The sequence below is a fragment of the Leopardus geoffroyi genome, chromosome B1 (assembly GCF_018350155.1).
Source record: "Leopardus geoffroyi isolate Oge1 chromosome B1, O.geoffroyi_Oge1_pat1.0, whole genome shotgun sequence".
NCBI classification, from domain to species: Eukaryota; Metazoa; Chordata; class Mammalia; order Carnivora; family Felidae; genus Leopardus; species Leopardus geoffroyi.
Genome location: NC_059327.1, coordinates 47,654,835 through 47,682,227, shown reverse-complemented (window position 1 = coordinate 47,682,227; position 27,393 = coordinate 47,654,835). Strand labels below are relative to the sequence as shown.

Here is a 27,393-nt window from a genome sequence, read left to right as displayed (position 1 = left end):
TCTTAGCTCCTAGAGGCTGTCCTCAGATACCAGACACATGGCCCTCATAACATGACGGCTGCTTCTTCAAAGCCAACAGAGGATCTCTCTAGAGTGAGCTATCACAGAGTCTAAAATAATATAACATAATTATATGAGTAGCTATCCCATTACCCTTGCCAAATAAACTGACCTAGCCAAGGGAGAGATATCCCATTATATCCACAAGTACTTCCAAACTCAAGAGGAGGGGTTTATGCAGGATGTATCCCTGAGGGAATGAGAATCTGGGGGACCCCTATAGAATTCTATCTACCACAATGGTGAAGGAAGATTTTGGGGTATTTAACTGCTTTAAGTACCCTCAATTAACTTTGCTCTTTTCTTCATTACTATACCCTCACTATCTGAGACACCCATGCCTCAATTTTGCAACCTTATCAGGATTCTTTTGTAAAAAAAAATGACCTGTTGATAGGCTTTCCCAACTATTGGCTTTAGGTTCAGCTGTCTTGGGTCTCATAAGATTCAGTGATTTAGTTTCTCCTTATGAATTCTCTAATCTCCTGCCTGGGGGGAAGGGTGGTGGGGGGAGGGGAAGTTTCAACTAGGCTATGGTTACCCTGGAGCTTGTTGGAGAAAGAAGTTTGATGACCTTACCATCACATATATAGACTTTCACTTAATCATTCTGTCTTCAGGCCAGCATCTTACCTCTTACCTGTACTATCTCCTGCCTGTAATTCCCAGTCTGGGGTTTCTTTGGTTTAATTTTTTCTGGTCTCCTATGAAGGGCATGCAGGAGTGGTTGCCTGTCTGCTCCAGCAGTGTTGGGAAGCTGAACTTTCAACTGCTCTCCTGTAGTCTTTAAACCAATACCATCTTGTTAACGCCCCACCATGCCTGCCACCTGTAATGCTCTCAGTGTCTCTAGCTTCTCAGTTTTGGGGGGGATTTTGTGAGGAAAACCTACTTGTTCATCTTCACATTTATGTGTTTGGCAATTATCTGCCCTGATGACTCATTTGCTGTTCCTGACTAACAGCTTTCCATTCCCACCATCGTGCTTTGGAGTTCTAGAGATCTCCTTGTGCACTGGATATATTCACTGAAGACGAAAGTTTTTGTTTCTGTGTGCATTCTGATTGTTGTTTGAGGGTGAGTGATTCTCAAGGGAAAAAGGGGACACACCTGTTTTTATTCTGCTTTGAAAACCAAAGAGCAATGTTCTGATGATGATGATTACTGTCATTGTGTAATAAAGTTTACAGGTCATGCTATCTGCTTGGGGAGTTTGGGTTCTTTTTACACAAAGAAGGTTTCAGCTTGTCTGTGAAGGGATAAAAGAGATAACAGTGTGACCAGGACAAGTGAAACTGACAACGTGCATGAATTACCTGTGTTGGCGTAATCGTCTACTTGCCCTGTGCACTGAAGAAAATCCCCTTACTAAGTCGGTCAAGTCCCTTGCAGTTGAGAGAGTGAAGATGAGATCTCTTCTCTCTCCAGATAATTCATGTCAGCAACAGATCTACTGGTGACCTTGGTGTGCTTCAAGCCACCTTTTTTTTTTTTCTTTTTCTTTTTTTTAGATGCAAATAGTAAACACAATGGAAAACATGAATGACAGAGTAATATTTGAGGAAGAATTCCCATTAATAAATCCCATCTGGACTAGTCTTTTTTGTCTGATATAAATCTATTATTAGAGAGCTCATTCGGCCTGTTGAAAGAATGATGAAATATTTGTATCTCTTGAAGAGATCGTGTAACTTCTGGCTAAGGCATCGTAGAGGACATTTGGATGAAGAAGACACAGGAGACTTCAAGGAACTCATGGGTGGTAATACTAACCAAGACATACATTGTCTCTTAGTTTTAGTGGAGAGGTGGATAAAATAGTAGTAAAGGGCTGGAACTAAGCTCATTGGACCTTAAATTCAGCTTCATATTAAAAAAAAAAAACCATGAAGATTCTGTGTATACACGTGTGTGTGCACATGTGCAAACCCACACACTGGTACCTCACCCCAGGCTAATGGAACCAGAACCTCTGGGGATGGAGCTGGGGCTCTAGAATTTGCAAATGCTTCTTAGATAATTCTAATGTGTAGCTAGGGGCACCTGGGTGCCTAGTTGGTTAAGCGTTGGACTCTTGATTTTGGCTCAGGTCAGGATCTCAAAGTCATGAGAATGAACCCAGCATTGGGCTCTGTGCTGACAGCATGGAGCCTGCTTGGGATCCTCTTGTTCCCTCTCTCTCTGCCCCTCCCCCACTTATACGTGCACATGCTCTCTCAAAAAATAAACTTTAAATTTTTTTTTAACGTTTATTTATTATTGAGAGAAGAGAGAGGCAGAGCATGAGCATGGGAGGAGCAGGGAGAAAGGGAGACACAGAATCCGAAGCAGGCTTCAGGCTCTGAGCAGTCAGCACAGAGCCTGATGTGGGGCTTGAACCCGCGAACCGTGAGATCATGACCTGAGCCAAAGTTGGATGCTTAACCGACTGAGCCACCCAAGTGCCCCAAAATAAATAAACTTAAAAAAAAGTGTAGATAGGGGTGCCTGGGTGGTTCAGTTAGTTAAGTGTGTGACTTCAGCTCCACTCATGATCTCACAGTTCATGGGTTCAAGCCCCGTCAGGCTCTGCGCTGACAGCTCAGAGCCTGGAGCCTGCTTCGGATTCTGTGTCTCCCATTCTCTCTGCCCCTCCCATGCTCACACTCTGTCTTTCTCTCTCCATCTCAAAAATAAATATAAACATTGAAAAAATAAGTTAACAACAACCACAAAAAACTCTATCCCCAAAAAAGTAGAGCTAGAATTGAGAGTTACTAAACTGAGGTTATAGATAACTTTGGTGGAATCTCAAGACAGGAGGAGAGGTAGTCCCTTTTTTCTTTTTGTATTGACATCTCATTTGATAATTTCTGTGAAAGCCATTGAGAAACCTGTAAACATTCTCTGCTCCCTGTACGCTTCCTTTATGGGCAGGAGAGATAGGTGATTGGTTCTCCATCACTGAATCACTGTCTCTTCACATAGAGAAAAAAGAGTGAAAAGGCCCTGGTTTTGAGCAAAGAGCAAAGGCCAGGTCAATTAGCATTGGAGAGTTTTGCTCTGTTTCCAAAGGTAGAGTTCCCCCTCTCTCCACTTGCCCTGCAAACCCATCCTCCCCCTTTAATCAAACCACCAATTGCCATGTCATCAGTTTAATCACGGGCTTCCTTTGGAAAGGTTTGCTGCTGAGGAATTAGTTTCCAGCGTCCCTGAACCCCTGTGAGCAGCCTCACCTCTGAAGCCAAAGAGAGAGCTCATTTGGAATTCAAAGGCTTACCTGCTTAGATCTCTGCTGCAAACCCCAGCGTGTCCTGCTAAGAAAACATTGCTCAGAAATAAAGTTCTGAGGGCTTGCCTGGCCCTGGTTAAGGTATTGAGTTCAGGTCTTATTTTTTAATCATGTTTAAAGAGAGGATCTCTTTTCATTCCTTGTAATCAGACTGGTCTTTCATTTTGAAAGGCAAACCAAGGCAAGAACAAAACAGAGTGTCATCAGTTTTATGGGCAGTTCATGGCTCACATAGACATATTTCAGAATTACAGCTAGGAGAATGAGCATTTTTCTATTAGTGTGAATTAATTCCCAGGAAAATTTTCCCCTTCCGTTGTCAAGGAGGAGGGAGTTAATCAAAATGATTTCATCTTGCTCCAAAGTAGTTTCTATCTGCATTATCATTGTTTTCTGGTTGTTTTGTTTGTTTGTTTGTTTGTTTGTTTGTTTGTTTTTAACCAGCATGAGCAGGTTTTAATACATTTGTTGTAGCCTCTGAAGACCTAGGTATCTGGGCATAAACTGATCTGGATTCTATTCTGTTTTGCAAATCCATACCCAAGGTGGTCCTCCTGAAAAGTGGTTGCAGACTTTTCATTTCAAATGACAATGAAGGAAACTAGAAGAATATAGATGGAGTTCTTAGAAAAAAATTTTAATGTTTATTTTCTGAGAGAGAAAGCAAGTGAGGGAGGAGCAGAGAGAGAGGGACACATAGAATCTCGATCAGGCTCCATACTCTGAGCTGTCAGCACAGAGCCTGATGTGGGGCTCCAACCCATGAACCGTGAGATCATGACTTGAGCCAAAGTCGGGTGCTTAACCTACTAAGCCACCCAAGCGCCCCATAGATGGAGTTCTTTTCTTTTTTTTAATTTTTCTTTTCTTTTTTTTTTTTTAATATGAAATGTATTGTCAAATGGTTTCTATACACTACCCAGTGCTCATCCCAACAGGTGCCCTCCTCAGGGAGTTCTTAATCCCAAGTGGATTTTTCAGCATTGGAGTAGGCAGGAGTTAAAAAAAAAATCAACTCTGTTTGACTTATACATTTGTTATAAGATGAATATTGAATGCTTCAATGCTAGTTTTATCAGCCCATTTTCTCTGAAATAATATTGCAAGTATATTTCACTTCTTTCCTCCTTGACTCTCAAACATTCTGTAGGTTATGGATAGAAATGGTCCCCAGAGAAAGAGAGAAAGGGACAGTGAACATTGTCAATTCTTCAGTGATGTTGGAACCTATTTGAATTTAGGATAGTGACATATGTATCCCTTCAACATATCTATTAGGCAATTTCCCAGGTTTTAAGTTGAATATGTGGCATTGGAATAGTGAGTTACCATATAATAGTGCCTCTATTTTGAATTTCTTTATACAAAGGGAGAGAAACAGAGCCTTAAAAAGCACGTATTTATATTATCACAGAAAAGGAAACAATTTCTATAAAACTGACTACTCACAAAATTTCTAAGTTGAAAAAGTTTTTAAAACATTTTGGTGAACTTTAATATTTTCATAGAGTTGGAGAAGACATCCTTCAAGGAGCGAGCACATGCATTTTAGATTCTCCCCCAAGAAAAAGACTTGCTGCTTTGCTTTGTTCTCTTGTTCTTGAATGAGAATCTAAGGGAACAACACATCTTTTTTTCTTCAAATCTCAATTGATCCAAATTCACATTCAGTCTGTGGAATCCAGGAATGTATTTGTATTTTACCCAACCTGGATTGCAGTGAGCTTTTCTAAAACAAATTAGACCTTTGTCTCCCTTCTTCCCCCCGATCTGAAGGCATTGCTACGGGTTCTTGGATCATTCTTGTCTCCTGTTGGTCTCAAATGCTCTACATATAATTTTGATGACTCCATCAACCACAGTAGTCTGTGACAGCATGGAGTTAATGGAGTTTGGGTGTTCTTTCACTAATAATTTATCCACTTTTACAATTTGGAGACATAATAATGAGAAAGACATGCCCTGACCTCTGTGTGTTTACATACTACCAGGCAACTATCTAATAAATCATTTTAACAAAATCATCTGAAAGAAGATCTGTAAGATTGCCATAAACAAAATGGCACAAGGATTCAAAAGAAACCAATGTAATCAAGCGAATTAAGAATTAACACTTCAACTAGACATCATCTCATGGCAATTCCCAACGGAGATGCAATGGGCAAGATATTTCTGGAAATAGTGTAACTGTGAAGGGCTTGTTTCTTGGGGGAGATTATGGAGTTCCCATATATAAATTTCCTTCCCTGAAGTAATGAGAGACTACAACAAAGTCTTTCTACACAGAGCATCCTATTTTTTTTTTTCCTTTTGAGCTTTAATAACCATAAGTCAGGCAACAATCAAGTCTGAAGAAATAAGCAAGTACAAAACCCTGTAGAATGGAACCAGGCTACTACACAACATAACTCCGAATGAGCAAGATGACCTTGGCTATGCCTTCACCTGTTCACCTCAAGGCTTAATTCCGAGAAGACACTGTGGGGCAGGACAGACCCACATCTGCCTTTTCACCCTTGCTGATCCACAAACTGAAACGATGCTTATACCTTCCAGAATGTTCCCAGATTTTGCTGCAACCCTAGAATAAATATTCCAAGACAGCTTTGATTCTCTTGTAAATGTAGGTCTAATACATTTTTCTCCTGTAAGATGTGATTTATGGAACGTGAAACTGTATATTCCAAATTGTCCTTTTCTAACCATCTCCCTTATGCCTGAAATTAGACACCTAAAGAAATAACCCTTTAACTTAGAGAAATTCATTACTGTTCGATGTACATATGTCTTAAAACACATGCTCTATTAAGTCTTATCAGTCATTTACATCTCAATGTGAATTAGTTTAATTGCATATTTTACTCAGAGTAATATTTAATGAGAAGGAAAAGGAGGCAAGAAATAACATTTGTTAGGTTTAGGCAAGTAAGTACATTATTTCGAGTAATCTAATAACTTAGTGAAAGACACATGATTACTGACAAGGACTCTGGAATTCAAACAGGCTAAATTACTGTCTCAGGTTAGCCCAACTAAAAAAATAGTATATATCCAGTTTTGTGTGAATACAAATTAAACACATTTGGAGGAGAGAAAAGTGGAGGAGGAAGAAAAAGGCAAGGAGAAGAGGAAGAAGAAGGAGCAGTGATTGGTGTTGCCAAATTTTTCTGCATATTCTGTATATGTGCAAAGCACCCTGTTGTTAAGAGTGGTCTTATTGGACAAAATGACCTGGTTGAAATGATATTTCTGCACAGTTGTACTGATGAACAACAGGGACGATCTCTGTATTGATAATAAATGATGTGATCCATACATCTGTATTGCATCTCTATGAGGGGATAAACTTGAGTAGCAAAGGCAAAACCAAACAGAGTAGCAGGTAACAAACAGCAACTACACAACTCATTTGACCTTACCATATTGGTCTCTCTTCTCCGGTGTATGAAGGAAAAGGAACACTCATAGGTTAGCGCTTCAGGGACGGTGAAGATGTGAGCATTGGTTGGATTCTGTTACTGAGAGGAGCTACAGGTGGGCAGTGGCTTGTGTTTAGCACACATCTACACTTAGTATGCACTGCTTGGAAATGAAACTGTTGAAAAATAGCTCTTAAAGGTAAACTTTGGGGAATATGTTTATAAACATTGTTTTACCGCTCACGGTCGTGTAGTGGAAAGACTACATCAATATCATTGCAACCACTTAAACTGGCTTTCCCCAGAGTGTTGAGTACGTCTGGTGGTATGGGAGATGATTTGGCTTTGGTAGTTATATACATATAATAATATATATTTTAATATACATAATATATACTAATGAAGAAGTTTATTATTTTAATAAATAATACAACACACCTTTGATTTGAAAGGAATATTAGATAAGGTGAGGCCAAGTTCATTTATGTATTGAATGTGTGAGCTGATTAAAATATATTAAGCTAGAAAAAAATATTAAGTTAATACTCATGTGGGTAGTATCCAGATGTAACAAAAATTATGATAGTGATACATTAATGAAATTTGGAAAACACACACATTTGCACATGCCCACCAGGCAATAAACTATAGGAGACCAAGTCAGCAAACTTAGGGGCCTTGGTCTTGTTCATATCTTCAGTCCCTTGTGAAAAGTGTAGCACATAGTAGGTGTTCACTAAATATGGAATAAATCAATAATAAATGAAATTTATTTAAAAAAATTAAGTTTATTTACTTTGAGAGAGAGAGCATGCACATACGTGTGAGTGTGCAGGGGAGGGACAGAGAGAGAGGCAGAGAGAGAATGCCAAGTAGGCTCTGTGTGCTGTCAGTGCAGAACCTGACTTGGGGCTCAAAGCCACGAACTGTGAATCATGACCTGAGATGGAATCAAGAGTCCAATGCTTAAGCGACTGAGCCACCTCGATGCCCCCTAATATGAAATTTTAAAAGCTATATTTACCTATCCTGTGAGTTTGGGGAAATTATTCCTTCTGAACCGCCAAGTACTCATCTAATAAAAAGAAAATGATAATAGTTATCATCCTCCAATCCCACAAGGCTATTGTAAAATGTAAATACAATGATATAAACATAAGGGCTTTGTAAGCCGCTGAATATCACACAAATTCAAGGTAATTTTACATTAAGTTCCTAATCCTCGTGTCATAGATTGGTAACATAGGTGAATGAATTACCATTTTCCTTAGTGTTAGAAACCATGCACGTATCATGAAAGAGTTTAGTGCTCTTAGGGCATATTGCACATTTTCTTCCAAGTGCTGCAAGAAATAGAAATATGTGATACAGTTGTGCTTCTCATACCCTGGTCTGGTGACCAGTGCTTGTTCTTAATGTTTTACCAAACCCATAAATAGTTGGACAGTTTTAGAGGAAAGAGAACGTAAATAACTTTATGTACACGTATGCATATGTGTATGTACAGATATGAAATACATGATTTAGCTTTGAACATTAGAAGTCTTTCAGGGCTCTTAATAATTGTCATCAGGAAAATCTGCCCATATACCACCAGGATTGTCTTGAACAGTTAGCCTTGGTGCAATACATGAAAAATGGCCACTAATATATTTTGCCATTCTTCCCAGCAAGAAGTAGATTCTAGGGTGCCCGAGTGGCTCAGTTGGTTAAGGCTCTGACTCTTGACTGGCTCAGGTCATGATCTCATGGTTCATAAGACTGAGCCCCGCATCAGACCCTGCACTGACAGCACTGAGCCTGCTTGGGGATTCTGTCTCTTTTTCTCTCTCTCTTTCAGCCTCTCCCCTGCTCACACACTCTCTTTCTCAAAATAAATCAATAAAGAGTAAAAAAAAAAAATGGATTCTAATTCATCTTCCCTTGAAACAGAAAGGGAGATAGTGAATACTTCTGACTAACAGAATAGGAAGGAGGTGACACTTAGCTAGTTTCTGGGTTCAGGCCTTAGGGGACCTGTTTCCATAGCCTGTTCCCAAGAGCACACTTTCTCTGGGAGCCCCGAACCACCAGGTCAGAGCTCTGATTCCCTTGAGACTGTCATTCTAGAGAGACCACTTGTAAATCTTCTGGTACGGAGTTGAGCTGGCCCAGAATCGCTGACAAAGCCCCAGATGCAAGGGGGAAATTGTCTTGGCCTTTCCAGACTGCGCTATCTGCCAGCCGAATATTGAGGACGTTCTTCAACAACACAGGGAACTGAGAGGTGTCCAGCCCTTCTTGATTCCTGACCCGTCAAACTGTGAAATATAATTGAGAGGTGGTTTTATGAAGTACTGGGTGTAGTCTGCTTTACCGTAATAGATAACCAGAACACTTTCTTTCACCTCAGCCATAATAGCTCCACATAATTTGTGTGTTCTGTATAGTTGCTGAAGTTTTCTGTTTCATGTTTCTTAAATCCTCAATTCACACATACAAAATAATGGCTCCCTGAAAAATGAAAGCAGTAAAATAGTTCTTTTAATGGAAATCTTATAACTTCAAAAATAGCAATGTGAATATTGATGAAAATTTCAGTACCGGCATGGGATACATTTTTTTTTTTAATGTATGGGATCAAATGAGGCGGTGGGCTTTATTTTTTATTTTATTATTATTACTTTTTATTAAGTAGGCTTTCATGCCCAGCATGGAGTGCAGCATGGGGCTTGAACTCACAGCCCTGAGATCAAGACCTGTGCTAAGGTGAAGAGTTGGATGCTTCACTGCCTGAGCCACCCAGGTGCCCCGAGGCTGTGTGACTTTTAACTGAAAAAAAACAAAAAAAAAGTACAATTGAAAAAATATACACATAAATATTGAAAACTTCAGACAAGTTTATCTGCTGTTAAGAAATTCGGTGAAAAGTTAGCATAAGATTTAGGGAGTCCTTTGTGTCATTTTCATGCAAAGGAAAGTAACCTCTAGGAATCCAAATTACTTTAAAAAAATTTTTTTAATGTTTATTTATTTTTGAGAGAGAGACAGAGCACAAGCAGGGGAGGGGCAGAGAGAGATGGAGACACGGAATCAGAAGCAGGATCCAGGCTCTGAGCTGTCAGCACAGAGCCCGACATGGGGCTCAAACTCGCGGACCGCGAGATCTTGACCTGAGCCGAAGTCAGACGCTCAACCGACTGAGCCACCCAGGCGCCCCTCCAAATGACTTTTTTCTCATAAGTACAAAACAGTTTTCAAGTAAAACTTGATGTCAACAAGGCATCATTCAAAGTTTTTCTTTCCTAGCAAAAATGAGGTATAACTCACATTAATAGAAGCTTGTAAAATCAGCTGACAAAACTAACAAATATTATGCTCTGACACTTATCCCTAAAATTCTTTTGCAAGTGACACTAATGAATATTGCATGTCATATGGAGAAGAAATCCAGTTACTAATGTGTGCATTTCTGCCAATAGAGATTTGTCGTGAAGTTTGGATAAAGTCAGAAGGTGAATCAGTTAGTGTGTCATGAGAGGTTCACACGTAAGAGATATGCTCCACAGCTTTCTGTTCTTTTTATCACTGAAAGCACAACCAATGGAGGAAAATACTTTTGGTTTGCTTTATAATTATCTGATAAGCCATGATGTAGACTACTACTACCAGTCCATCAGGCTTGGCACGGATCATGTGGGTTGTGTACCCACTCTGTGTGTAGGGAGAAGGGTACTCCTACAAGAGTAAACCTCAGGAAATGTGGTGGCCAGCGATTTGCTTTATTCAGCGTGCAGACGAACCCTGAACATTGGGAAGAGCGTCAGTTCTTAACTGTTGGGAGTTAATGCTTTCACCATATTGCTTGAAGCAGCATATCAATTTTGCCACGCTGACCATCTAGAGAATGGCAATCACACATGAGTTTAAAATCTAAGAGGAGATTCAAAATATTGATCATTAGTTCTGAAATTCCAAGACTGTTTTTATTATTCCAAGTGGCTTGGTCAAGGGGCGATACATTCACATCTTGACTTATCTGAATGTATCACTTCACAAGCACCACAAAACACATTTTTTCAGTTGTTTAAAAAGCATTTTTTTGAGAATAGTTGACATACATGTTACTCTGCCTCCCCTCTGGCAACTATTTGTTTGTACTCTGTATTTATAGGTCTGATTCTGCTTTTTGTTTGTTTACTTATTCGTTTGTTTTTTTAGATTCCACATATAAGTGAAATTATATGGTATTTGTCTTTCTCAGCCTGAGTCATTTCACTTAGCATAATACCCTTTAGGCCCATCTATATTGTCTCAAATGGCACAATCTCATCCTTTTTTATGGTTAAGTTATATTCCATTGTGTGTGTGTGTGTGTGTGTGTGTGTGTGTGTGTGTGTATAATATTCTTATTTATCCATTCATCTATCAATGGATACTTAGGTTACTTCCATATTTTGCTCTAATAATAAATACTGCAATCAACATAGGGGTGCATATATCTTTTCAAATTAGTGTTTTCATTTCCTTGGGTAAATACCCAGTAGTGGAATTATTGGATCATAATATTTCTGTTTTTAATTTTTTTGAGGAACCTCCATACAGTCTTTCACAATGGCTGTACCAATTTGCATTCCCACCAACAGTGCATGAGTGTTCCTTTTTCTCCATATCCTCTCCAACACTTGTTATTTCTTATCTTTTTGATTTTAGCCATTCTGATATGTGTGAGATGATATCTCATTGTGGTTTTGATTTGCATTTTCCTGATGATGAATGATGTTGAGAATCTATTCATGTGTCTTTTGGCCATCTGTATGTATGTCTTCTTTGGAAGAATATCTAGCCGGGTCCTCTGCTTACTTTTTAATTGGATTAGTTTGGTTTTTTGTTTTTGTTTTTGTTTTGTTTTGTTTTGGCGTTGAGTTGTATAAGTTTTTTTAATATACTTTGTATTTTAACCCTTTATCAGATATATCGTTTGCAAATATCTTCTCCCATTCAGTAGGTTGCTTCTTTGTTTTGTTCATTGTTTCCTTTGTTGTGCAAAAGCTTTTCATTTTGATGTACTCACAGTAGTTGGTTTTTCCTTTTTTTGATCTTGCCTCAGGAGACTTATCTAGAAAAATGTTGCTATGGCCCATGTCAGAGAAATTACTTCCTGTACTCTCTTCTAGGATATTTAAGGTTCCAGGTATCCCATTTAGGTCTTTAGTTGGTTTTGAACTTATTTTGGTGAACTGTGTAAGAAAGTGGTCTAGTTCCTTTCTCTCGCATGTAGCTGTCCAGTCTTCTTAGCACCATTTATTGAAGAGACTGTCTTTTCCCCTTGTATATTTTTACCTTCTCTGTTGTGGGTTAATTGACCATATAAGCATGAGTTTATTTCAGGCCTCTGTTCTGTTGATCTATGTGTCAATTTTTGTGCCATTACCGCACTGTTCTGATGACTACAGCTTTGTGGTATACCCTGAAATTTGGAATTTTGGTATTTCCAGCTTTGTTTTTCTTTTACAAGATTGCTTTGGCCATATGGGGTCTTTATGATACTATATAAATTTGAGTATTATTTGTTCTAGTTTTGTGGAAAATGCTGTTGGTATTTTGATAGGGATTGCATTCAATCTATACATTACATTTGTTAGTATGGACAATTTAATAATATTATCTCTTCCAGTCTATGAACATGGAGTATCTTTCCATTTGTTTGTGTCATCTTCTGCTTCTTTCATTCATGAGCAAAATGTTTAATTTTAAGGCAATGTGCATGGATTTAAGAAGACTTAATTTGAATCATTTTAAAAATAACTGAGAGTTGAGACTTATCCCCAAATTGATGATTTTATGTAGGCATTAGAGAATAAAACTATATATATATATATATATATATATATATATATATATATATCAGTAATAAAGTAGAGATATCACCTTACAGTTTCCTTCTAACCTGAAACATTCAAAATTCTTTCTTTTGAACGTAAATGCTTGTGGTTTTGCCCTCTAATAAGGGCACTGAAAATAGACTTTGGGGAGAAATTGCTTTGAAATTCAAAGTCCATTTAAAAACCAAATATTCAGAATTATCCATCAGAGTTACCCAAGCTGGTTTCCATTCCAATATCCTATAATTATAGGTTTTTAAATAGGAGTAAACAAACTAGATTTTTATCTGACCAATGTATTCTATTCATTATTGAATCATATGCATAGTAGATTCTTTGGTGAAAGTTTATAAACTGTATCACCCTTTTAGTAAAACAAAAGTATTTTTATTAAAAGTAAGTCCACTGATAATTGGGAAAGTCCACTGATTATTCTCTTTTCCAAAGAGAAAAGAGAACTTATGAGTGATTGCCAAAGGTTAAGTCTTGGGGGAAGGCTCTAAATACCAAGGGCAGCATGAGGAGGTCTTAGGGGTATTGAAAATGTTCTGTACACTGTTGTAATGATTACCAAAATCTACACGTGTCTAAAAACTCATGGAATTATATGTCAAGACAGGGTGAATTTCATTATTTGTAAATTTAAAAAAAATAAAATGAGGGGCACCTGGGTGGCTCATTCAGTTAAGCATCTGACTTCGGCTCAGGTCACAATCTCACTGTCCATGAGTTGGAGCCCCGTGTCAAGCTCTGTGCTGACAGCTCGGAGGCTGGAGCCTGCTTCAGATTCTGTGTCTCCCTCTCTCTCTGCCTCTCCCTTGCTCATACTCCAACTCTCTCTTTCTCTCTCTCTCTCTCTCAAAAATAAGTAAATCTTAAAAAATTTAAAATTAAAAAATGGTTAAAATGCTAAATCTTAAGTGTATTCTACCACAATACAATACAAAAGACATGAGAACAGCATAAGCAAAGAACACACCTAAATAGGACTCTCAGGCATTATGGGAATTTCTATTCTTTACGAGAATTTACTCAGGGTGTACCCACTATCATGCCCTGTTTGGCAGGAGGAATCTGCCATACCTGAAAAACCTTCCAAAAAATCATCTTTATTTTTATCCTCCCCTCTGCAGAAGAGACCTCTCAATGTCCAGACAACACTTCTATCAGGTACGACAATAAATTTGCCACCAAGTCGGGCATGTCCCCCAGGCCTAGTGTCCTGGTAGCAAGGCCTGAAATGTCTTGCTCTGCCAGTGTTGTGCAAGATCTTTTTTCCAGATCTTTGCTGCACATTCAGAAACCTCATTGTGCTGTGTCTGTGTTGCACGACCTAGGAATTTTCCTTTTTTATTTTTATTTTTTTAAATGTAAGTTTGTCCGTAGTCAGGCCTGGTTATATCTACAGTAAAATAAAACAACCACAGCAGAATTAGTTTCTTCTCCTTCCTGGAATTTTCTTCTATGTGAAGGGAGCTTCATATTATAACGTTCAAGGTTCCTCATTGTCTCCTCACTCCTCTCCAAGAGAAGTAACTTAATCAGTTTATTGTGTTTGGAAAGTAGTGAGGAATGCATAGCCAGCCTCTTCCTACTTCCTTCCTCTGAGAAGCAGCCTTGCTCACACAGATTATGTACTATCTTCTGTTCCTCCTTATTGTACATTCTCTAGGGATCTGCCTCAATGCAGGGAGATGCCTGAGATTGAGTGAATGTGTCTAGTTTCAGGTTTAACATTAGGCAGCATGGTATGTAGGACCAACATTCTCCCATTTCAGCTTTTTCAGTAAATAAGGGCAAGATTTTGTCCTCGCCCTAACCCCCTTTCCTCACTCTATTTGTTTCATTTTCCCAGCTAGTTTCAAACGTAGGTAGACAAGCAGGATGCTTTCACGAACTCACTGAAAAATCCCGACATTTGCCACATAGATTGATGAGTTTGAAAAAGAGGGAATGAGGAAAAGGTGGGAGACCATAATATGTGAGGAGTAATTGAGGTTTTTTGCAGACCCAGAGTAGGTAGGTTGAGGTTTGGAAATGCTTTATTAAAATGTATTGGGGGGCACCTGTGTGGCTCAGTCGGTTGAGCGTCCAATGTTGGCTCAGGTCATGATCTCATGACGTATGAGTTTGAGTCAGTGCAGAACCTACTGTCAGTGCAGAACCTGCTTCGGATCCTCTGTCTCCTTCTCTCTCTGCACCTCCCCCACTCATGCTCGCTCTCTCTCTCTCTCTCTCTCTCTCTCAAAAATAAATAAATAAATAAATAAATAAATAAATAAATAAATAAATAATTTTTAAAAATACAATACATTGGATATTCAGTAGGTGATGTGCAGGACGTGCCCTTTGTGTATAAAGACACACAGACATCAGGGAAAGTACAGGCCTCAGTAAGAGCGACAGTGTTAGCAAAGGTTTAGGTCCTACTGAACAGTGAGCCAGCCTTAGCAAAGGACTGAGCATCAGCAAAGATTGAAGAGTGATTATCGTAGCCTAAATCCAGGCAACAGGCCTTGGGAGACTTACCCAAACCAGCTGGCCTCTGACCGTACCAGCAAAGACTCAGCCGTGTGCTGAGGCAGTCTGGCTGCTGTGGGTGGGGCAGCCTGGCCTCACAAGGTTTTGCAGGAAATGGGATCCCCACTTTCTTGTCCACCATTCACAGAGGTCTCTGTAGGCAGGCTCAGACACACAAATTTTCAATCACACAGGAAAGACTTTTGCTGGTTTCTTTTCACTGTGGCGGATGGGCAATTTTTGCTGCTTTTAAACAGTAAAGCAGGTGATTTCTACGGAACTCTAGTGAGGCTCTAGCTGTAAATTGCTAATGCCAAATAAAGTGTCAATGTGAAATGACAAAGTGAAATGACAAGATGCTTTGGTGTTTTGCATTTTCAAGTAAGCAACAAGAGTAGCGAGCGGTAGCAGCAGAAGTGGGTGGTGGGGAATTGGTGAAAAAAAATGTTGATAGTTGTTGAAGCAAGGAGTTGGATGGATGGGAGGTAACTGCAAGACTCTCTCAACTTTTGTGCATTTTAGAGTCAGGCCTAAGTAGGCGGTACTAGGTCTTGTGTCTAAAGGGCCAAAGAGAATATTGTGGACAGTCCACTTGAATTCGAATGGTTTGTCCACAGAGTCTCAAGTTCGATGCCTGTAGGTTAAGTTCCTGAGACTTACAGTGAGGAAATGGCTATTTACTAATAATATATAAATCTGTCACTAGGCAGAGTCCACCCTCAATATGTCACTCGGTTGACAAAACCATGGTGCTCAGAGAAGAAATTAAAGTTTGTGAATATGCTGAATGGAAAAAGAAAGACACCTGAAATAATTGTCTCATCTTGGATGGGCTTCATTGGTCAATGCAACTGGACATAATTGGGAATATTAAGATATGAATTAAGTTTTTAGGTTTGAATCTGGTGTTAATCTAACAAATATATTTTTGTGGCCTATTTTTGAGTCTTTGGGGGAAAAAAATGACCCTGCACACCAGTGGCATCAGGAAAGTACCCAAAGGATCTGTACTTGCTTTGTGGTGGGACTGGGCGGGGGGGCAGAGGGGGCATAGGGGACACCTTCATAAAACCAGGAGCAGGCCCATTCTCATAGACAGACCCCCTCTCTTCCCAAAGAGGAAGAGCCACATCTTAGTTGATCATGAACTTCTTGGTTAAAATGAATGGGTTAAAAGAACAAATAGTGAATTATTTAGAGGGAGTGGGGGAATGCTACTTCTTTCCCGGGTTTGGGGCCTGCTTTCATATGGAAAGTGCTCCATTAGGACAGCACTACCCACTAGGACACCTCTATCCATCTCTTTGTTCATCATTCCTTCCTTCACATGGAGGAGAGAGATAATCCCTTCAACAGGTTAGAAGAAGAACCTGGACACGAGTAGCTATGAAGTCATTAAGGCCATTCTTACCTATCAGATACATGATAGAGTTGCATCTCTCTTCACAAATGAGCTTCGGCTATTACTGACTCCGTTCTTCTTCCACAAGGACTAGATAGAGCCTGTTCCAGCAGCCAGGAGGATGATGTTGGGTAGAGCTCCCAAATAACCCTTGATGGTCATGTTGCCAGAGCCTCTGTAACTTGGAAAGGTTTGCTGTTAGGCTACCATGCAGCCTATTTTAATTGAAGTGGAAATTGGTTCCTAGAAATGTTCCCATCAAAAACTAAACTACGTAGCATTGCCTTATTAAAGCCCAGGTAATGAAGAGTGGGGCACCTAATATTGAAGTTTGGAAATATTGTGAACCATTTTATTCAGTGGCAGAGTATTTGGTAAAAAGCATTGCCTGCAATAACTCAAAAGGCAGATAATGTATCCAAGGAGCTTATAGGTCATAGGGAGGAGGTTAGAAAAAAAGAACATTAGTACCACATGCTGCTTACTGTTTATGGCATTTGAAAAGGTACTACAATCTCAGAACAGAGGGGCTAGTTTGCAAGAAACTGTGAAAATACAGAAGAGCCATGTAGCATTAGAAAGGGCCATTACTTCTTTCTTCAAAAGGCAAACTATAAGTCATAGGAACTCCTTGAGTAGCAAAGCTGAAAGACTGAGAAAACTCAGCCCCGTTAGGAAAAAATCAAGGATTTTAGTCATCACAACTTGTTAAAACTTGAAAATAAATAGATTAATGTAGCATCCAGTAAATCCTTTCAGCTAGACAATGTGGTTCAGGGAATTGAGGTTGAAGATGTGGTTCTGACCATAGAACTTGATAAGCTCCAAGTACTTATTGGTAAGTCCAGACAGAGAGGCATGCCTTTGGGAAAACAAAACAAAACAAAACAAAACTGCAATCTTGACTATTGGTGTGTGGATCTGCCTAGAATCAAATAGAAGAAAATATCTTTGTTTTGAGAATTGTACAGTCTGGTAAACTATGAAACAATACTAAAATAATTTCTGACTCTTTGAGACTTATAAAAAAATATCCTTGAAACCCTAGCCTCCCATGAGCAGGAAGTAAGCTGAAAAAGAAGCTCTGCATCTCAAGAGGGAATGTTCTCCAATGTTCTCTTCAGATGTGGTCAAGGAGAATAATAAAGAAGATCTTTCCAAAAGGTAGAGCCAATTGCCATAGAGATTTCTGGATCGTGAGGTCTTTTCCAGGAATCAGAGTTAAAGTATAATCAAGGAACATTACCTTCATCAGGAAAATGGGCCCATCTAGCATCTGCTTAGAATCACTGTGAACCAGTGATACAGAATGTCTTCTATCCTTGAGTTTACCCTTTTCTGAATGGCAATGCTAGGCTGTCCTGTTATGTTTCATGGTTGTATGGTGTATATACAGGTGGAGGACGTGAGGCTGTGGGGAAATAACTTATCTTTGTACTTCATAGGTGTCTGGAGCAAGAAGAGTCCTATCTGGACCGATACAAATGTTTCTCACCTCATCCTTTGATGCAGAAACTTCCATTCCACTCACAGATCCTAGACTTGACTGATTCTTTGACTAATAGGGACTTTGGGTTGCCTCCCTAGGGAAAGAAGTGAGTCTACTTTTGTGTATAAAGGATAGTGAACCAAATATTTGGTGGCAGGAGCAAACTACAAGTTTTTGGGGGCTGTTCACAAATATGCTGCTGCTCTTTTCATTCCTTGAACGTAGCAGGACTGAATTTCCCTACTTACATAGGTTTCATTTGACCATATGGCTTGTTTTTCTGAATCTAATGTGGGAAGTTAGTCACTTCCACTAACAAGTTTAACAAGCAGTGGGCTTCACCAAGCCCTCCTCACCATCGCCACAGATATTACCAGTGGTCCAGATATTGGCTACTCCATCAGCTTGGGTCTGGGAGTGAGTTGCACCTGTAGCATACCCCTAAGGCTGCCTAAACTAGAAATGTGTGTGGGCTGGAAATAAACTTGGCCTAGCCTGCTGATACAATATCCCTGGCCATTTCTCTCCCCTTCTTTTTGGGAGCAAACCTTCCCACGGAGGGTACACGTTGTGCTCCTGATTACCACACGTCTTACAGATTCAGTGATGCCTGGAACTCATGTATTCGAAAGCTCACTGCTGGAGCTCCTGGGTGGCTCAGTCTGCTGAGCGTCCTACTTTGGCTCAGGTCATGATCTGACAGTTCTTGTGTTCCAGCCCCGTGTTGGGCTCTGTGCTGACAGCTCAGAGCCTGGAGCCTGCTTTGGATTCTGTGTCTCCCTCTCTCCCTGCCCTTCTCCTGCTCTAGATCTCTCTCTGTCTCTCAAAAATAAATAAACATTAAAAAAAAATTTTTTTTTTAAAAAGCTCACCGCCTACAGATGTAAGTTAAGTCTTCCAACTTTGCCTTTATAAGTAATACAGATGATTTGGCCCTCATCCATGAATTCTTTGTCTTATTCCCCATTGTTTCAAAATTCAGGTATAAAAGAGGAGGGTTGAATTGGGACACATCAAATGCAATGTTTCCTAAGCAACATTTGCTTTGCCAGGCACTATTCTAAGGGCTTTATGTATAGTATCTTACTTAATCTTCACAACTATGTTATGAAGGAAGTTTTATTCCTCCCATACCCATACAGCCCTTACTGATATTCTTAATATTAACAATCCTTACAGAGGAGGAAATGGAAATACAGAGAAGTTAATTACCTTGTCCAATAAATTTATTTCATTTCTTTTATCTTTATGATTACCTATTTTATTAAATAAGAGGGGATACTATCAAAAGTGAAAGACACATTATTCTTTTTATTTGTACAACCCTGTGAGATTTTTTGGTTGCAGAATTTTAAAATTCTGCATTACGCTTTCAGGAGAAAAGGATTTAGGATCTTTGGGAATAAGTCAGCATTGTTCCCCAAATAAGTAATTTACTAAAAAAGAATTCCAAGAAAGTAAAGGAATCTGAGAATTTATTTTAAAAAATGTACTCATTAAGAGACCATCAGAACAGAAAAATGAGAAACTCTGGAACACTTCATATTGTCTATTATAGTCAGTATGCAGTGAAAATTTGATTTCACTTTGTAAGATACTGAGTCTTTCGATTACACTTTGAAAAATCTTTGAATCTCCTTGTTGATATGCATAGATACAGATATCGGATATATAGTTGATTAAGAATTTAAGACCACTTAAGCCCTCAAAACAATCATGCATTATCACATTTTCATATAAAAGAGTTTTAGCCACCAGCCTGTTCTCTAAGCATATACATTTACAACCTTATTTGTAACCTTCTTTCCTAGTATAAATTTACCTTGAATTGGTCTGGAGCCAGAATTTCTGACAGGTGGAGTCAAGCAACTAATGAAGTTAGTGCTTCAGCTGCTTTTGCTCCTCGGGATATAACCCCATTAAGTTATGTTAGATGGAGGGAGAGTCTTCAGCATAAAAGGGTTATGAAAAGAAATGCAATTAAGTAGGTGGGTGGAAGCTCAATATACTGGAAGTTCTTAATGTTGGAAATTTCCATTGTTTATACAATTTTGTCCTAGAACTTTCTAAATAATAAATCTTTAAGTACCTTCTTAAATTGTTAATCAGAATAATACCCTTGATCCTGACCCCTTTTCCATCAAAATCTGCTTGATGAATCAGACATGAAGATAGACCAAATAGTTTTATAATAGACCATTATATATTTGATACCGTCTCATTAGCATTATTATAAATCTTTTAAAGGTCAAGAGGTCTCATGTATTTTAGCTCTAAAATGTTATATGATATATGTCAGTCATTTAATTTTTCAAGAATGAAGGTATAAATATTAAAGGACCCCACCATTAAATAGCATATTCAAGGAAAATTTTTTTTCTGATAATTCAGAAATAATTCACCTAGGCATATTTATAATTCTATTTCAGTTTATTTCCAGTATTTAAAGGTCATATAGATTAGTGATCTGAGGGTAGGTCAAGAAAGAAGCCATTGGTAATCCCTCCTGTTTGTATGGTGTCTTCATTTTTCCAAAGATATTTTATGTACATTAGTTCGTTTGATCCTTCATATAATAATCTGAGTTAGGTATTTGCTGTCTTCATTTTTTTTTTAAGAGACAGAGAGGGTGCAAGTGAGTGAGGGAGCAGCAGGGGGGAAGAGAAGCCGGGCTCACCTGGGGCTCATGTTTTTACCCAAAGTGGGGCATGAGCTCATCCATTATGGGGCTTGAACTCACCAACTGTGAGACCATGACCTGAGCTGACATCAGACGCTTACCAACTGAACCACCCAGGTGCCCTGTCTCCACTTTTAATACGAGAATATCCAGGCCCAAAATTGTGTCCAAATCACACAGGGCTCAGTCTCAAAATGAAGTCTTCTGCTTCCAAGTCCAGGGTTTGGGTCAGAAGATCACTGTTCCGTGTTTAGTTGTAATATGTGTTTAGAAAACTCAATGTGTATTTATGTTTGTTTGACTTTAACTAGAGGCCTGATGTTTGTTTTTTCTGTGTTCACAGAGGAGAGAAGAATCACTACCACAACTTAATTTAAAACTGCACATTTTAGCTATGCATAGTTCATGTGGAGTGATTGCTAGGATACATTGAAATCAATATACTTTCAACCACATAACACAGAAGACTCCATGCTAAGGTTAAAAAAATAATAATCATTGTCTTTCTTATTTATTCATCCAGGTGAATGTCTCCATGTTTCATGACTGCAGCTCACAGAATGGGCATTATTGTGTTCAAACACCAATGGTACAAGCCCCCGACAAAATTCTGCACACTTGTGCTTCATTGCTGGCATTCTAAACTCTTTGCCTTGACCTATGCCAAACTCAGTAACTTTTTACCTTATACAAATAGAGAACTATTGGTTGCAGTGAGCTGTTTTAATCCTCACTTAAAACTGAGGCCAGATTTCCAACTCAGCTCATATTAAATACGTTGTTCATCTCTGGCCCTTTGACAGAGCAGTAGCTATGCAGCATTCCATTTCAGAGATGCCTGTCAATGCAGCAGTGGGTGGACTCACACTTTCTGTGCATTTATCACTTTAAGATGGAGATGAAAATGCTCTGGGTAAATGTAAGTTATTATCAACCATTTACAGGATTAAGGACTTCCCCAATACAGGGTGATGCCAGATACGTTATTAGCTCTGAAGAAGCCATTACAGTTTATGGTGTCAATGATCTGATGAGAGCATATAATAGGGACATCATCTCTGTGACCCAGCAAATATCATTCATACCTTCGATGAGATGGAATAAAAGACATTAAACTTATGGGATATCTTAAGTTACAAAAAGAATGGTAGGAGAATGTTGGGTGACCTTGTGAATCAAGTCTGTCATTGTTTCCAGGGACAGTAATAAAGGCTAAAATGGCAGATATATCCATTTATGTGTGAAGCCTTTCCAAAATATCTGGGGAACTGCATAGATAATTAAAATAATTGTAAACCATTGTATGGTAGAAACCAACCACAGCATTAATAATCACAGAAAACAGAATTTCCGCAAATCCCTGGGCTAACTATCCAGCCATCGTTTCTCTTTGTTTTGAGTCATACTGCAAAATATAGCCCTTTACTTCTCCAGTTCCCTGTTGCAGAAGATTAAATATACAAACAGCCATTTTGCATAATGTAAGTTTGAAGTTTATTTGTATATGAGTTTATGTATGTTTATTAAACACCCTCTCCATACTTCTATTCCCATGCATCTATCCACGCACCAAACAGAATTCACCGAGGCAGGGCTGATTGGGGAGGATTCATTGTATCTTTGCCTCAGCCATGTTTATTTTCTCTCCTTTTCTCCCGCCAGCTTTCTTTTCACTGCTATGAATGTCACGCTGATTTCACTTTGGGGAATCAGTTTTGCATTTCTCTTGATCTGTTTGAGCTGTATCTCGGTAGACACCAGAAGGGAGTCAGAATCTATATACTTAAGCAGTGGGGCACCTGGGAGGCTCAGTTGGTTAAGTGTCAGACTCTTGATTTCAGCTCAGGTCATATCTCACTGTTCCTGAGTTCAAGCCTCACGTCCGGCTCTGCACTGACTGCACGGAGCCTGCTTGGGATTCTGTCTCTCGTTCTTTCTGCCCCTCCCCTGCTCACATGCTCATGCTCTCTCTCTCTCAAAATGAATAAACATTTAAAAAACATATACTTAAGTAGCAACACCGATAGGGAAATTAGGTCTTAGCATAAGTGAGAAGCAATTTGGAAGAAATGTAGGGGGGAAATATCCCTTCTATAGCTACATGTTTCCTACTTCATTTGTATTTATTTCAATAGGAGAAGGAACTATATAGTATGAAATGCCCTTTCAGAGCAAATATGCTGTCTAAATGGGGCAGGGTCATATGCATTCTAAATAGTAAGCTGGGATAAGAATCATTATATTATCTGTCAAATGACAATGGTAATGCTCTGCCCAATCAGATGGTATTTATTATTATCATCATAATATTTGTGCCCCCTGGACTACCAAAACTTTACATTTTTGCAGATTATAAATACTTTTTTATGTATAAATTCAGAATCTCAAAACATCTATGTCAGGTAGATAGAAGTTATTTTCTGTATCTTACACATACAAATATCAGGACACAGAGATATGATGTTATTTGTCCATGGTCACATAGTTTGTAAGTGGTGGAGAAGAGATTTGAACCCTCATTTTTCCTAGAGCCCGAACTTGTCACTACTCTCTGACACTGCCTCCAAAGACAGTGCATGGTAAGGACTTGGTGAAAGAATCAGATGTTACTTGAAAATGCTGTCTCTCATGCAGGGCATCTGAATGAGCCGTTCTGGCCTTCACCTAGGATCCTGAGCGCTACAGAAGCTAACACCTCTATCATTAAGAATATTCTGGAAATAGAGAATTTTGATTATTTTAAGGGAAAAGGTAAGTTATGGGAGGAGCTAAGAGGTTATGAATGACAAAAGGGTAAAATCAAGTAATAGTCCATTGAAAACAGTTTGGATGCTCATTATATGATCACATTCTACTAGTTCCATACCCTCATAAGTTTCTGTCACTCCATAAAGCACCCGTGACCGCTAAGAGGTGGGAAAATTGCCGTGTTCCCAGGTACATTTTCCTATTAGGGAATGCTGGTAGCGGTGGAGCGGGAATCTTGGCACCTGGGAGAATATTTGTAACCTTGATATATCAGTGCTATAGAATGTTCTTCCATCAGTACCTGTCCTGTACAGGTTTGTGTGTATGTGCGCATACATACACAGGCATATCGGTGGTAGGATAGAGTTCCTCTACACTCCCTTCCACACTCCTTCCAGCAACTTGATTTGAAAACTCAGTACTGCTTCCGTGTATGGGGCAGAGTTGGCTAATAAGAGTTATGATCCTTGGTTAGGCAGAGAGGAGTCCAGGAAGTGGCTGAAAGTGGAAACTTATTAAAGCAAAAAGGAGATGATCCTGCTAATTGATAGAAAGCAAACCAAATTCCAAATCTACATGCCCGTTAAGTCCCATTTTATCCATAATCTCTTAATCACCAGGGCCAAGGAGTTCTTACCCACGTCTCCTATAATTAGTATCAGGGCAAGACGCAGGTCTCTACTCTCTCTGTCTCTCTCTCTGTGTCTGTTTAAAATGTTTTTAATTTTAGGGGTTCTGGGGTGGCCCAGTCAACTGAGCATCTGGTTCTTGGTTTTGGCTTAGGTCATGATCTCATGGTTTATGGGGTCGAGCCCTGCATCTATCAGTGTGGAGTGTGCTTGGGATTCTCTGTCTTTGTCTTTCCCTCAAAATAAATAAACAAGAAATTTTAATATAGAATAAGTTTATATCTACAGAAACATTGCAAACATAGTGCTGCGAAGTTTAGTATACTTGCCACGTAGTTTCCCCTATTACTAACTTACTATGATAAATTTGTCACGAAAAAGCAATCAACACTGGTATGCTACTATTAACTGAATTTTACACTGCATTCTGGTTCCACTAGTTTTTCCCTAATGTCATTTTTCTGCCCTAAGATCCCATCCAGGTTATGACTGCGCTTAGCCATCATGTCTTCTTAATTTTGTCTGGTCTATGACAGTTTTGAGGAGTAATGATGGGCTGTTTTATGGAATGTTTAATTTGGATTTAGTGGATGTTTCCTTATATTTATATTGGGATTATGGGGTTTTGGAAGGAAGACTACAGAGGTGAAGTGCCACAGCCATCACATCGTATTAGGTCTACATGTTATCAGGGTGACTCCTCACTGATGATGTGAACTTTCACCTGGCCCAGAGAGTGTTTGCCCGTTTTCTCCCTGTAAAGATACTTTCCCCCCTTTACTCTTTGAAGGAAAGTCACTTGGCATAGCTCAAACTTGGGAAAGAATAGTAAAGCTCCACTTCCTGGATATTAGAGTATCTATATAAATTATTTGCAATTCTTTCAGTTTGAAAAAAGTTTCTTTACATTCCACAGTTCTTGTATCGCAACTCTACTGGTAACAAATTGTCTCAGTTTTTGTTAATTGATAAATGTCTTTGTTTTGCCTTCATTTTTGAAGGATGTCTTTCTGATGAATATAGTATTCTAGGTAGACAAATATTTATTTGCCATCAAATTCTTAATAGTTCCTTCCATTTTATTCTGGCTTACTTTATTTCTGATGAGAAGTTAGTAGTTATTATTATTCCATTGTAGGTAGTGACTGCTTTCAAGATTTTCTCTTTAAATTTGGATTTTAGCAATTTGACTATGATGCTCTTAGGCTTTCTTTGTCTTTATCTAGATTGTTTTTCTTGAGTTTATTGAATTTATCCGTTGATAATTATCATCAGATTTGAGAAATTTTTTGGCTATTATTTCTTCAAATGCTTTTTTAAAAAGCCCTTATTCATGGAGATGGGCACTTGTAGGGATGAGCACAGGGTGTTGTATGGAAACCGATTTGACAATAACTTATATTTTTAAAAAAATAAAAATAAAAAAGCCCTTATTTTCTTTCTTTTCTCCTTCTGGGATTACAAATATCACTGGACCATTCATTACTGTTGCACTGGCAAGTGACATTTTGTTTTTATTGTATGTGTTTGTATGTTTGTTTTATCCCTATGTATTTTAATTTAAATAGTTTTATCTGACCTATATTTAAACTTAGTGATATTTTCTATATCTAATGTCTAATTTGCTGTTACACTCATTTCACTACAGGTATTGAACTTTCACCTTTAGAATTTCCTTTTTTTAATATAGTTTCCATTTCTCTCTTATAATTCCTTATTTGTTAACTCATTATGTCCACCTTTTCCTTTAAGTCATTCGGGATATTTGTGATGGCTCTTTTAAAGTCTTGATATAACCATATCAACATTTGTGTAATATCTATGTAATTGTCTATGTTAACTTTCTTTCCCCCTGATTCAGAGTCATATCATCTTGTTCCTTCTTATATCTAATAGATTTTTACCTGGGGGTAGACATTGAGAATGTTACATTGTTGAGAATCTGATTGTCAACCTCAGCCCCTTCTGGTCGGAGTTTGGTTTTAGGTTTTGCTAGAGTAGGTCTGGAGTAGCCTACCTCCTCCAATGGCTTTTCTAGAGACCAGCATCTCAACCAATGGGTGAGTGTGTTCAGTGAGGCCTTTCCACTGTGGCTAGTCACAACTCCAATGTCTGCCAGTATTGTTCAACTCCTAGGATCTCTGTTTGGTTCACAGGTCCCTACTAGCTGTTCCCCAGAGATCTTGCAGAACATTTATTGCATATGTACAACTTTGTACTTGGCCAAAAGCATAAGGGAAGTTCTTTCTAGATTTATAGGGCTCCTTATCTATGCAGCTCCCTCGTCTCTGGTGCCCTGAGACCCAGATAACAATTTTCTCAGAAATTCTGGACTTTCACGTTTTTCTCCTGACTGTCAAGACTGCTGCTCTCTCTTGTATTCCACTTCCTTGTATTATGATTTGGATGTTGACTCCAGGCAGAAAGTCTGGTGAATTTAGAGCTCATTTTATATATTTTCCTTATCTCAAGTCTTACATTCCTGCACTGTCTGTTTTCCATTGTCTGAAAGGAATTGCTTTATATATTGTCTCCAAATGTATTGTTCCTTGTGGTGAAGTAAGAAGTATGATATTGGTTATTTCCTAATTACTTAAACTGGAAGACTTGTTTTGAAATTTATTTAGTCATTCTACCAATTTGGCCAGTGTTTCTAAGTATTCCAGACCTACTGTTTCCTAAGGTATTACTCTAAATCTTTGTCTTTATTTCCAATGCACAGCATCTACCAGTAGATATATAAGGTTATGCAGACTCTGTATTACAAAATGTGGGGAACCCAGAGCACTATCGGGATATTTTAAATGAGTGACATTAAAAATAGTACAGGTTTTTTAAAAAAAGAAAATAGTACAGGTTATTCTATGTCATAAAAGCCTTATCAGGCAACAGAGAAATGTTATATGTAAATGTAGAGACATTCAAAGATACTCAGCTTTTTGAGGGACAATGTCTGATCCTAAATAAGGCAGAGAGGAAGAATCAGACAAGAAATTAGAACCCTCCTATTTTGAGGCACAATTCACTACAGTTTTGTTTAAATTTCAGATTTTTATGTGATGATATCAGACCTCCAAAACATGAGCTTTACAGGATAGATGAATATGATGCTTTAACTTTACACCTTGTCTGTAATTAGCCCCTAAGAATGAATTGACCGGTGCTTTTTTTTTTTTTTAATTTTTAATGTTTTTATTTATTTTTGAGACAGAGAGAGACAGAGCATGAACAGGGGAGGGGAAGAGAGAGAGGGAGACACAGAATCTGAAGCAGGCTCCAGGCTCTGAGCTGTCAGCACAGAGCCCGACGCG

General features: G+C 38.7%; 1 long non-coding RNA gene across 1 annotated transcript; it reads left to right on the top strand.

Moving 5' to 3' along the window:
- Positions 1 to 11,828: 11,828 nt before the first annotated feature.
- Positions 11,829 to 23,780, top strand: LOC123582810. Its single transcript, XR_006704583.1, has 4 exons — positions 11,829 to 11,943; positions 17,266 to 17,271; positions 18,430 to 18,434; positions 23,768 to 23,780. It is a non-coding gene; the product is annotated as an uncharacterized LOC123582810 (long non-coding RNA).
- Positions 23,781 to 27,393: the final 3,613 nt, after the last annotated feature.